The following is a 13848-nucleotide window of genomic DNA, read 5'->3' on the forward strand; positions in this document are numbered from 1 at the left end:
GTAGTTCCTCAGTTCACAGGGAATCAGCAGCACAGCTGATGCTGACAGGCAAAGTGTTGGATGTGATTAATTGCCTCTCAGCATCCAGTCTTTTACCAGGCCTTTTTTCTAGCTAGAGAACTATAGACTATGTTTCTTAGACTCCCTTGTGGCTACAGCTCTGAATGATGCAAATTAGATCCTGTCAGTCAGATTCATTCATGAGAGATAAAAGGCAGAAGAAAGTCAGGGGTCATCTTCCTAATGTTTTGGCTATGTTCTGCTGACAAGCAATGACAAGGCCATGTGGACATGTGCAACAGTAGTCCAGTGTTCAACTTTCAGATCCACAAGTGTCAAGTGGAACAAGAGGCAGAGCAGGTGGAAGTGGTACCTGATCCCTGGATTACAGCCATGTTGGCAAACTCTTAAATTGAGCTGTCTCATTAGGAGCTTCCTGATTATGAAGTCACAGTTCCCCTGGCAGGTCAGTTTTGCAGTGCTCTGGCATTCATTCCAAGAGGAAGCTCAGTCCTCCAATCCTTCTGAGAATTACAATATCATTAATTTCCTTCTTGCTTAAAATACCTTAGTGGCTTATTTCCTGCTCTGACACTTAACTTCTGCAACAAGAAGTTATAAAAGCATAATTTTCCACTAAATTAGACTCTCAAAAAATATTCTTACAGTCGACGTCCAAACTGATGAATTGAGGAGTTTAGACCACATGCCTCTTAGCACATGGGCTTTTCTAGGATAATGTTCCAAGTGTGATACATATACCTCCAACGATACATATCTCTCCTGCTGTGGGAGGATTTTAGATAGTACATGGATGAATTTTTATACAATTTTAATATCTGTGTACTTATTTTAATGCATACTAGAAGAAAATTTACAGGTAACATATCAGATCTGATTTCATGAATCAGTGACTTCATGAATATTATTGTTTATGGCAAGACTAGAGTGGGCAGTGAGTACTTCAGCAAAATCTGTTAATTAATTTAATGAAAGATATTAATAACAGATAGATGGCACACAGATTTGGCCAAAAAAAAAGAAAGAAAACATGAAGATGATATTAAAATAACTGAGGTTAGGGAAACCCTTTCCTAGTTACTCATTCATATGAGGCCACTCACTGTACAAATGGAGGAGAGAAGCTGAGACCATAAATCCTGTTCTCCCACCTATACCAGACCCTACTCCCAAAGACCACCATTCTCTTTAATTCTGGATATTACTTACAGTCTATACTTCTCTGCAATGTTGTAGAGAGAACACATATAACTTATAGGTTGTCACAAATCAAGACTGGATCAGCCCATCGGCAGAGCCGAAGGGTGGGGTGAGGACAAGAAACTGCAAAATGAGCCTGGCTCCAGGAACGGCATGTATTCAGCACGGAGCCATAAGTTCAGAAATACCAAACTTGGGTGTGTTTGTTGTGGAGACTTACTACAGCAAAGGGAGGGTAAGACCCCAGGATTATTCTCCTTAAAGGTAAAGCTGTCAAAGTCATCTCCCAAGAGGTACTATCAAAAGCCACAAGCTCCAGACGCACTAACAAAATTAGGGGACAGCTAGGAGCCATCCTACCTCTCTGTCCTTGTTTTCGTCCCTTAGACCTCAGAAGAGATACTGCAGTTATATGACTCTAAATGCAATGAGTACAAATTGCAACTACTCAAAATCTATACCTTGATAATGCTTAACTGCAACAGCAGAGAGATAAGAAACTGGACTAGAGGACATTTAGAAAAAAGGGCCTAATAAGTCAATGATTTCCAAATATCCATCTACAGATCAGTGTCCAGCTGGCTACAGAATAATCAGCTATTTGGGTGTGTGTTTTTAAAATTTTTCCAGCTTTATTGAAATATAATTGATATATAACATTGTGTAAGTTTAAAGTATACAAAGTGTTGATTTGATATGCTTATATATTACAAAATGATTACCACCATAGGATGGGTATGTGTTTTAAAAATTACAAGGTTCTCAGTTACCACCCAGAAAGAATTCTGGTTCAGGTGAGAGATGGACTCTCGGGATCAGCGTTAATTAACTGCCCCATTGCTTGTGATGTTTAGTCTAGTTTGCCAACTACTTTTTGAGCTTTTGTGTCTCTCGTGTAGTTGTTTCCTCCCATCTCCCGTTGGCCCAGCCTGTTTCGTTCCTTCTGTTGTCGCTGAGTCTGACAGCTTGCTAACCTATCCCCAGCCTCTCTCTTTCTTTAAACACTTTAGCCTCTATCAAGGACTCTAAAGGACAAGAAAATTATATAGCAAAGAGAAATGAGATTTAGTGTCTAAAAAGAGCTTTACCTCTTGAGAAAAGTCATGTAACCTCTCAAAACTGCAGTTTTCTTCATCTTTAAAAATAGGGATTAATAAACGTGCCCACATTACTGGGTTGTTGAAAGGGTCAAACAAAACTATTGAGTAAAGTACCTAGTGACATGTGACCCAAGTTAATCCCATCATTTCCATGCCCAGAAGCATCCATTGGCTACTAGAGTAGAACTGTCTTATCTGTCTAGCCAGCATCTCTTCCTTTAGAAACTGTCTCCCTTCCTCTGTTTTGCAAAATTCTGGAGGACAAGCAACTGCAATTCTTCTGAGGTGGACACATGGCCTAAACTAAGCCAAACAGACTCTCTCCTGGAATTTGAATGTTGTGTGGGGATCCTGGGATGAGAGGTTTGAAGTTGAGTCATGAGTTCATCCTCTGGAGATCCCCTCTGGCCTGGTCAGTTCTTCCTTCAATTCTGTAAACTCTCCAATATACTTCCAACAGATTGCCGCCTTTTTCTTTTCAGTTAACCCAGAATAGGTTCCTGTTTTTTAAAACAAAACAGCCCTAACCAATAGAGCTCTCCACTGTCTATAGAATAAAGCATTTAAACTTCTTATCCTATTGTACAGATTTTCCACAGTTCATATCTCAATTAATGGCCCCTCCCTAACTAAGCTTAAGCCCCTGTGCAACAATCCCCTGCAAGCTATTAGACGGTTTGCAGTTTATGGGCAAAGAGGGTATCTAACTCATCTCTGTCCCTTGCTAGATGGCTTGGTGTATTTTGATCAGATTTAATTAAGAACCGGCTCTGACATTTAAAAAAAGAAAAGGCTTTCTGTGCCTCGAAGCAGAAATGGTTCCCAGAAACTAGGATTACAGAGAATCTGGGTATAAATCAAATTCTGGGAGTGTTTTAAAATGTATATTCCTGAAGGTAAGTTCTATTCCTTTGGCTAGAAATTAGATTTCAAAGTTTAAGTTGGGGGTCCAAATGAACCAGCCCACCTACGCTCAATGAGACCAAACACCTCTGTGTTTATATATTATAACCCTCTGGGTTATGCATTTTAGTGTCCAGAAAGGTTATTTGTACCCTCAGGACACCCTGATGACCCAGGAAATCTTACTCATAAGTAGTGAGTTCTGGGAACTTAAATCAAGCAGACCATATAAGGAGTTTAACTTCAAACAAGTTTTTTTCTCTCTCTAGGCCCCAGTTTCTTTATCTGTAGGATAGGGATAATGATGCTGGCCCCTGTCTCCAAGATTCTGGTTCTGTCGGACCGTGGAGACTGCAGATCTTCGGAATTTTAACAGTGGGTTGTAGTGAGGATGAAATGAAAATGTATGAAAAGCCTGAGAATGGTGCCTGGCACCGAGTCAGCGCTCAACACACGTCCCTCTGTCTTCTTCTTTGATGCCCTCTTTCCTGATACCATCTGTTCGCTTCCACTCCAGACCTTATAGACAGACATTATATACAGTTACGTGTACATAAAAACATAGCTTTTAATATATAAACGTATTCTATGTACTTATTCATTAACTTGTTCAACAAATAGTTACTAAGAATCCATTTGTCTGGCACTGCGATAAACCAGTTAGACAAGTTTCCTGTTCTCATGGATCTTACTTTCTAGTAGGGGAGTATTCCTAGCGGTGCGATAGGGAGGCATGGGGTGGGGGTGAGGGAATGCCACGTGGACTAGGCAGGTGAGGGAAGGCTTCTCTGAAAAGGGGGCCGTGAGACCCAAAGGATGAGGAGGAGCCAGCCACAAACCAGGCTGGGGAAGAGCACACCAGGCGGAGGCCTCAGCAAGTGCATAGCCCCCGGCAGGAGCAGCTTGATGTGTTTGAAGAACAGGAAGGGTCTAGTGCCAGGAGGGGCAGAGGTAAGAGGCAATGGCGGACCCTTGCTGGCCAGGGTAAGGAGTTGGGATTGAAATGTGACACACCAGAGATGCCAAAGCGAGGAAAGGATGGAATGTGATTTATGTTTTAAAAACATCACTCTGGCTGCTGTGTCTCAGAGTAGATTGCAAGTAGCCAGGATTGAAACAAGTTCTGGTGACTACCACACAAACATCCTACCAGACACGTGGATTCCCAGCTGGAAAGCAGCATAGAGTAGCTTTGGCCCAGAGGCACAGGAATGCCTGGGGGGGTCACCAGCCTGAGGAACACTGGTCTTCATCCCCACCTGCATAATGCAATCACCTGGGGGCACTGTTAACAAAATTCTAAGAATCCACAGTCACCACCTTGGGCCAAGAGAGTCAGAATCTCATAGATGAAATCCAGGCTAATGGGATTTTTTTTTTTTTTAAACTCTCCAGTATATTTTATATGCGTTCAGAGTTGAAAATCACTGTCTGGGCAAACTCTCCAGGATCCAGGTTCTTGCCGCTGCCCGAGACAACTTTCCAGAGTCAGGCATGCTGTCGCTATAAGGTTCTTTTTTGGGATGGGCTGAAATCACCTCTGGGTAGCTTCCCTGCACGCCCATCCAGTGGGGCCAGCCAGCAGCTCTCTTTCTTCTACCATACTTACCCCTCCTTCCACCCCCATCGCCACACCCACCATCACCCAAATCTCAGCAAAAACGGAGTGAAGGAACCCAGAAACTGAGAAACCTGGATAGAAAAGGAGTTGTCAGGTTTCTCTGAATCTTCCCCCATTCCGCGCGGGGCCCCGTGTAGCAGGCTCTTGAACCCAGGGTCACTGCGTGTGCTGCTCAGAGCTCAGCCTTGCGGTACCAGTGACCAACAAGCACCCAGGAGATGAATTGATGACTGTCCTCTGCCACCCAGTCCACACCAAGAATTCAAGAACTGGAAGAAGCTTTAGCATAGGTAGTTTAATGCTAATTTAACCATGGGTTGGCGGGGGAGGGAGCCAGGCACTAAATATAGCCAGACTTGTATTTCTAAGGCATTCCTAGAAGCCTGAGACGGGGGAAGAGAGCTTGATCACCTACATTCTGGCAGGCTCTTGTGTTCTATAATTTACAGTCCTCACAAAAGCTCCTCATAAAACAGATGTTGTTATTCTCATTTAGAGATTAGGCAACTGAGGGTCCAAGAGGTAATGTAATTTGGCCAAGGTCGTGCCGAGGCCCCATGAAAACTGAGTTTTCCTTGCACTAAAGCCTGGGTGCCATCCACCACGGTACTGGGCTTCCTCTTGGTGTCCTTCTCCAGAATCTTCTTTCAGTGGAGGGATAGTCAGCCTCTCTCTTCCCCCATATCACCCTATTTGAGCCAGCTCTCTAATTCCTGTTACTCCTTGCCCATCACTCTGTGCCCCCCACCCCAGGCCTCAGTGCCCTCTCCTAGTGCCCAGCCCCTTCTGGCCCCCTCTCCTCTTCCTCCCTCATGTTTTCTACAAACCCAGGCTGGAACACAAAGCAGCCCGAAGTATAAAGAAAGAACCAAACACGGAGGTTGAAAGCTTGTCCTTTTTACTTGCGTGTTTTGACGGAGGGGTGGAGGGAGGGAACTGTTTTCATTCTTGTGTCTCGACATGTCACAGATTGTTTCGCCCGGGTGGCTGTGATTTTGCCCACTGACTCCTCAACAGTGAGGCCTCCAGTGATTTCTCCTTCGCAGGCTGTGTCCACAGGGTTAGCACTTACCTAGGAAATCAACTTACCCCATGATGTTCTCTTGCTGTTGCATATGGACATAACTAATCACCACCACCACCCCACATTAAACTAAGGGGTTATGTTTTATACTCCGTTAGTGTTCTCCAACACCCTGATGGGCTGACCCCATCATATGCAGGGACCACTCAATGTATACCTGAAAGGTGGTACCACACCTACTCCTAGACCTCAAAAGAGCAGGGAATAGAGAAAGAAGACATTCTTTATGGCATTTTGCTTTCAAGGCAGAATTCAGTCCCTAGAGGAAGCCACTCCTGGATTCACATTCCTCTCCCACCTGAAGGAGGCCTCTCGCCCTCCCCCAGGAACTCAGGAGCTAATGTCCTTATCTCAGGTGCTCTACCAGGCTGTTTTTGGATCTTATCTTAGTTAACTCTCACAACAAGCTGGGCAGCATTATTCTCATTTCTCAGTTAAGGAAACTCAGGATCAGAAAGGATAAGTAACTTGCTCCAAGGTACAGACGACTAGCAAAGAGCAGAAGTGGGATTAGAACCCAGGTGTGCTGGGCCACAAAACATCAGGGCATTTGATACTCATTTCCGTGCTTCGTCTCCACCAGATTCAAGGCTCCTCAAGGTGGAGACCAGGTTTGGGCTCCCCACAGGCCTTAGCTTAGGGCAGGGGCACAGTGACTGTTTGCTCAGTAAATTGTCAGAGGAAGTTTACCCTGATTACCTATTGTGTGAGAACAAGTATTGGGGGAAAGAGGAAGTGTTTGTACAGTGATAAGGCCTGTGTGCCTGATGGTGGCCTCATGCCCTGGGCCAAGGACAAGGAGTGGGAAGGTGGACAGCAGAGTGGTGCAAGGTGAGAGGCCCCTTCCTGACAGGGGCTGAGGGAAGGGTTAGGGGTGGCCCAGACACCTGCGATTTAACGGAGAATGACAGTGGCATCAAGAGTTGACTGGCTGTTGGCTTCCCCGGCATGCAGGCCTATAGGTGTCCCCACTTGAAGGAGCTATAGAGACAAGGAAAGAAGATGGAGCCCAGCTCTCAACGGACACGGGGCCACTTGGGAGAAACCTGTGTCTGTGCGTGAGGCAAGGATTTGGGTTTGGGGGATAAATGATTTGAAGGAGCTCCCTGGGGAGGTGGTTTGATTTAACTCCCCTGAGAAGAGGACATCGTCTCGGAGGGCCCCAGATCAAGAAGGCAAAGCATGGAAATGCATGGTTTGAAGGGATCAGAAAAGATGGAACTTAATGTGGGGAAGCCGTGTGAGGGGAGGTTTCCGTAGTTGGTTCAGAAAGTTGGCTGGGCCTGATGAGGGTACAGGGAATGCCTTCGGGGGCGACAAGTGAGAGCAGGGTAGCAGTGAGAGTGGGCACCCAAGCTGAAACCTCCCCACTCACTGGCCGTGGGACTTTGGGCAAGTTACTTAACCTGTCTGACTCTTAGTTTTCTTAGCCATAAAACGGGAGGTTATAATACCATCAGCTTTATACCACTGTTATGAGGGAAATGAGATAAAGTACACACAGAGCTTAGCACAGCACCCAGAAAAGAAGAAAGATTCAATATATGTTAGCAATAACTGATGATGGTGGAAAGATCAAGGTATGTTGCTGAGAGGGAGGATCTCAGACTATAGTGAAAAAGTAAGCAATTACCAATCTGTTTCATGACAACTTAAATTTAGAGAGTGTACACTATGCCAGACACTGTTCTAAGTGTTCTATACATTTTATTTTATCCTCACCACAACCTTATGAGGTAGGCACTATAATTATTCTCATTTACACAAGGAAGCAGAGGCACGTAGTTAGTGGGTACAGTACGCAGGCATTCTAACTCCAGGGCCACATACTTACATGTTACCTCTCTTCTGCTTAAATAAATGTAGGACAGCTGGTGATACAGCAGAGAACCAGTCATGGAATTCACAGCACAGCTTGGGGCTTCCCAAACCTCTGGTGCATCAGAATCTTCCAGGGAGATGATCTAAAATACATGCTCCAGGGCCCCAGGCCCAGAAAGCCTGACTCTGGCAGCAGTGACAGTGGTAAGGGCTGGAGCATGGAGGACAGACGTTTATATTTTTAACCAGCTCTTTGGGGAATTCTGATGCAGGTGGTCTAGAGATAGGGGAGAACACATGGGCAGTGTGGGAATAACCAGATGGCTCAGTGGAGGTAATATGTAGGTGGCATGAAGTGACAAGGTCTCCTGGATAAGGTAGCATTTGACTTGGAGTTTAAGGATGGATAGGATTTTGTATATCCCTCTACCCTTCTCCATTTGGAGGCTGTAATTGGTTGACTTGTGTCCCCCCTAGGAGATATGCTGAAGTCCTAATGGATTACCTGGGTCCTAAATTCAATGACAAATGTCCTTATAAGAGACAGAGAAGAGGCACAGAGAAAAAGAGAAGTCCACATGAAGAGCAAGGTGGAGCTTGGTGTTATGCAGCCACAAGCCCAGGAATGCCTAGAGCCACCAGAAGCTGGAAGAGACAAGGAAAGATTCTGTCCTAAAGCCTTCAGATAAAATCGAGGTGTCCCTGCTGACACCTCGATTTCAGATTTCTGGCCTCCGGAACTGTGATGAAATATATTTCTGTTGTTTTAAGCCACCAAATATGTGCTAATTTGTAATGGCAGCACAAGAAAACTAATACAGAGGCTTTCATCCTAGTCGCACCATTCACCCTGGGGAGGTCTTTGCACTGAGACACTGAGTGGTGGAGGTCACAGCCTGCAGACAGCTCAGCTGTGCTTGCTGAATCCCCAGCCAGAACCGCAGGCCCTGAAGGAGGTGGTGGAGCACAGCTGGTAGTGGTGCAGTGGCACCACCTTTGTGAACTTGTGACTTCCCCACTTCTCTTTGGAGGCAGGCCTATAAGAAGTCGAGGAAAGGCTCTGTCCTCGAGCCTCACACTTTACAAAGGAGGATATCAACACCTAGAAAGTGAAATTTCCAGTTCAAGATCACCCAGTGAGTGGGCAGCAGGGCAGAACCTGCACCCCTGTCTAGAGCATGCTCCTCTCTTGGAGGGATGCCCAGTCCATGGCTCTCAACGTGGGCTTACCATGAAGCCCTGATTATTATAATGCTGTTACTCTAATTTCACTGCAAAAGTTGAGTCTCTCTAATAACTTTGCTTGGTGGTTGCTCTTTCTTGTCCCTGACCAACATGTGGGTAGTGGCTTTCGACCTCTAGCTTAGAGATTCCAGTGTTTCCCTTCCCCATAGCTGAGTCTTCTGCTTTAGGGATGCAAGTTGAGAGCTATCTTTGGAAACCGCTTTCTGAAATGCAGAAGTTGGCCATCTGTACAACTGACAGCACTGGTTGTGGTCTGTGAAACACCAAATCTTGAAGAAGTATCTCTTTAGAAAGCTTATTAATACTTCCTTTGTCCATGTGCCACCATGACTTTCTGCAAGGAAGAAAAGTCTCTCCCATGTGCCTGCAGAGAGAGCTTCCTCCTCATCCGAAGCCCTTGCTTCCCATTCCTCCCTCTTGGCTAACACTTGAGCTGGTATAACATGGCCAGCAGAGGAATGAACTTTGTCCCCAAGCTGGTGTTTCGGGTACTCTACTTACCAAAGGACTGATTTCATGTCAGGTTCTAGGAGAAAGGGCAATAGTGCTTCTGCAGGAGAAATAGGGATGTAACTCAAACTGAGAAATATTTATTGAGCGCACATTACTTGAGAAGCATTGCAAGGTTGGGTGCTAAAATAGGAAGGAGGTTAGGTTAGAGTATTAGTTTTCAACCCTGGATGCACATTGGGTCGCAGGAAAGATTTTAAAAATCCTGATGCCCAGGTTGCACCCCACTTACATCAGAATGTCTCAGGGTGGGATCCAGGCATCAGCACTTTTAAAAAGATTTTCAGATGATTCCAATGTATAGCAAAGTTAGAGAACCCTGAAATATGCCATTGCAGGGGACCGTACCCAGATATTGTTTTCAGTGGCCTGTGTTGGGTCCTAGGCATTGGCAGTTTTTTAAAAGCTGTTCAAGTGATCCCAGTGTACAGAGGCAATTCGAGTAGATAACAAAGAGAAAGTCATATGGGCATCATCAAGGTGCCTGTAGCTGGTGCTCTTTTCCCATCTGTATGGTCTGTATTTCTCACAAGATGGAGTTTTTGTTAAAGAAGAATGAGTTTTGGTGGATCTTGGAGACAGCTGGTGATGGTGGACACCAAATACAGACAGCTTAGTGGCCTACCAAGGAAAATGCACTGGAGAGGAAACCCAAAACTTTCTCAGAGCCAAAATTGAGGGCCAAAAACAGTGTAGCTGCCAGTCTAGGTCACCAAGCTTTAAGGTTTAGAGCACTTTCGAAGGAATCTCAAGCGCTCTGAGGATCTGCTTGGGGACAGGCTTCAGGCGTGGCTGTGTCCAGGTGCAGAGTGTAACTAATGTTTGGGGTAGATGACATTTGATTTTCTATCACTCCTCCTCTGGAGGGCCTCAACGTCACAAAGTATTGAGCAATTCTTCCATTTTTTTCTTTCTTTCTCAATACTTTTTCTCTTCTTTGTAGCATAAGTGGCTATATACATAAGGTAGACAGTTCCCATCTTACCTACCTGACCCTACCGCCTTCTCTCTGGAGTCCCATTGTCGCAACTCTTTTTTGTCCCTTGGTTCCTCCACTCCTCTGACTGGTCCAATGGATTTCTCTTTATCTCATTTCCTGGCCTCCAGGACTTTCTCTGCACTGGGCTCTCCAGTTGGTATTCTCCATAAGTAAACAGCGGAGGAGCCACCTCCCTTCTAGTCCTATCCTTTCCCACTTTGGTTTGTTCTCAAGGCATGTGGGTAGTGGCGATGGTTTCCGAAATGGTCCATATGATGGTTCTTACATTTTCTGATACTTATTGTTCTGGGACACATTTCTTATCTTTTGCTTACATCATCTCTAAAGTTCCTTCAGATAAATTTTTTGTTAAATCCAGACTTCTTAGTGATCTCAGCTCACATACATCACTAGAAGAACTAGGATCTTGGCAATTGGGATTTATAGGCTGTAGCATATAAGGGAGGGTCTTACTAGTTTATTTTGACAATGTTCTACAGACAACATTTATGAAGGACATTAACTGTCATGGAGAGTTGGGGAGGGTTCATGTTTTCCATCTGGGAAGATAAAAATTTAGCACCAGGGGAATCTGGAGAGAAGGATAAATCTTTTTTTTTTTTTTTCCCCCACGCAAAGGGCAATGAGGGGTGCTAGTAGATGCTACAAGTTTTACATTAACTATTAACATCTTCATGGATACTCTAGAGGGCTTAAATTTACTTAAACCCCACAAAAGTTGTATAATGACTATAAGTGAGGGTAGAAAAAGACTACTCAGGAATCTCAAACTTTTAAGTAGAGTGGATAAATAATAAGTACCATATTTTAGCAAATGTAATAATTATGTCTGCAAACTAGTCTGCAGTTAGGAGCTCTCATTTCTATTCTCAGCTATAAATCTGACTCATAGTATGGCTTGAGGCAAGTCATTTAACAGCTTTGGACCTCAGCTTCTCCATGTGAAAAATAGCAATTAAAATACTAGATAGAGGAACTAGCATTTATTGAGCAACTGCTGTATGTTGACCTGCTAAATGCTTTACATTATGTTGCATTATTTCTTTCATTCACTTCGCAAATATTTTTGAACACCCACTATGGGATATTATGCCTGGCCTCAGGGATCTATCAAGCACAAAACAAAAATCTCTTGGAGATTAAATTCCAATGGGGCTGGGTGATAATAAACAAGAGAAGAAATAACAAGATAATCTCCAACAGTGATATGTGCTATATAGATAATAAAATTAAATCACATAATAAAAAGGAACCTGGAGACAGAGTTTCTTACGCAGGGCGGGCTCTCTCAGAGGTGACATTGGAGTTGGAACCTGAATGATGAAGAGCAGTCTGCAGAGTCCAGAGCCCATGGGGCAAGATCTGGGAAAGAGAGCTCCAAGTAGACAATAAGTTCAAAGGCCCTGATACAAGTAGGAGTTTAAACTGTTTGGAAGGCAAAGAGAGTGAATGAGTGGATTTAGTGAGAGGAAGTGATCATTGGGTAAAATGAGATTAGAGGTAGGCAGGAGCAAGGCCACAGCAGCTTTTTGGGCTGTGGTGAGGGATCTGGGCTTTATTCTGATTGATCTGATTTACGTTCTGTAAAACAATCACTCAAGGTATATTAAGGAGCATGATTACAGTGGAGCGAGAATAGCAGCATAGACAACAGAAGGGAGGCTATTGCCTAGGTGAAAGCAGCAAACTTTTTCTGTAAAGGGTCAGAGAGTAAATACTTTAGGTTTGGTGAGCCACATAAACTCTCTGTGGCACTTTCTTCTTTTTTCTCTCTGTCCTGCTGCTTCTCCTTTTTTTATAACCCTATAAAATTGTGAAAATCATTTTTAGCTCTTGGATGATACAAAAACAGGAGTTTGCATGCTAGATTTGGCCTGCCTAGCTGGGCAGTAGTTTGCCAACCCGATCCCTAGCTTAGAGAGAAGTAGAAACTGATCGCCATAAATTTAGGACCAGAACTGGTAGGACTTGCTGATGAACTGGCTCTGTATGGGGAGGGGGTAAAAGAAAGAGGAAACAAGGATGGCCTCAGTGAAGAAGTAGAAGGTGGTGTAATTTACGAAGATGGGGAAGCAGGAGATTTAGGAGTCAGGGGAGAGGGGAAATTAAGAGTTAAGTATGAGTTGACTATTAGTCATCCAAGTGGGGATGTCAAGTAGGGACTCTGCTACAGATTCTGTAATTTAAGGGAGAGGTCAAGGCTGGAGATCCACATTTGGAAGTTATTGGCCTATGAATGCATTTAAAATCATGGAACTGGATGAGATCAACCAGAGTGCAACAAAGAGGTTCCAGGACCAGGTCCTGGGGGGGCTCTGGAACTTAGAGGAGCCACAGAGCTTTAGAATCACTCTCTAGTTCAAAAAGTATGACATGTGACAAATATTGCCCAATTGCTTTCCAAAGGGGTCTTTTGTATCTTAACAGAACCCATCTTGTTTTAGCTGTTTAACTACACACTGTGAGTGGGACTATACACATGAACGGGCAGGGATGCGAGTTAGGAATCCTTGACTGCTTTTATATTGGAGCTGGTGAGCCTCAAGCCACATTGGAAGATTAGGCTGGTTAAACTGGTGAGAGGAGGTGCTGAGAGGGCCAAAGTGCTTCCAAGGACTTGCAACCACAGATCACTCAGCAAGCTTATTACGAATGCAGATTTTTAATAAGAGCTTTGGATTCACTGTCTGGGGTGAGGTGTGTTTTAAACATGCTCCTTCACATACAAACAAAAGGTTGAGAAACCTGTGGCTTAGGGATAGACTGGGCAGAGGGTGTGTTATCATGGCATCTCTTCACCTCTGGAGGCTCAAGGGGGCTTCAGGAATCTCAGGTAGGTCTGGCTGGGGAAGTTTCGCAATGAGGGGATGGCAGAGGACTGTTAGGCCAAGAAGAAACCTTTCCTCTAGTTGTGGGACACTTTCCATATGTTCTCCAATTCAGAATGAGGCCTTCTCCCCACACAGATATAAAATAGTACCTTTCTTAATGCAGATGCAATTTAAAAATTTGGGTTCCCTAGGAGTATCTACTCTGCCCCCTAGTTCCACAGCATAGAGGGGAGAATGTTTCTTTTTCTGTCTTTATATGGAAGCAAGAACACATTTTCAATTCAAATACAAGACACATATGTTGTTGGTGAAACTGAAATCATTCCTACACTTTGGATACATTATGGATTAAATAAATTTGTGTGAAAACAGCTAAGGGATAATGTAAGAAATTTGCTAATAGGCCTTCTGCTAGGAGCTAAGGAATAAATCTTGCATTTATTGAACCATTATTTATTTGCCTTCTAAGTGCCAGGCTATTTTAGATCCAGAGATAAAGCAGTGAAAAAAAA

The sequence above is a fragment of the Pteropus vampyrus genome, unplaced genomic scaffold (assembly GCF_000151845.1).
Source record: "Pteropus vampyrus isolate Shadow unplaced genomic scaffold, Pvam_2.0 Scaffold177, whole genome shotgun sequence".
Taxonomy (NCBI): Eukaryota; Metazoa; Chordata; class Mammalia; order Chiroptera; family Pteropodidae; genus Pteropus; species Pteropus vampyrus.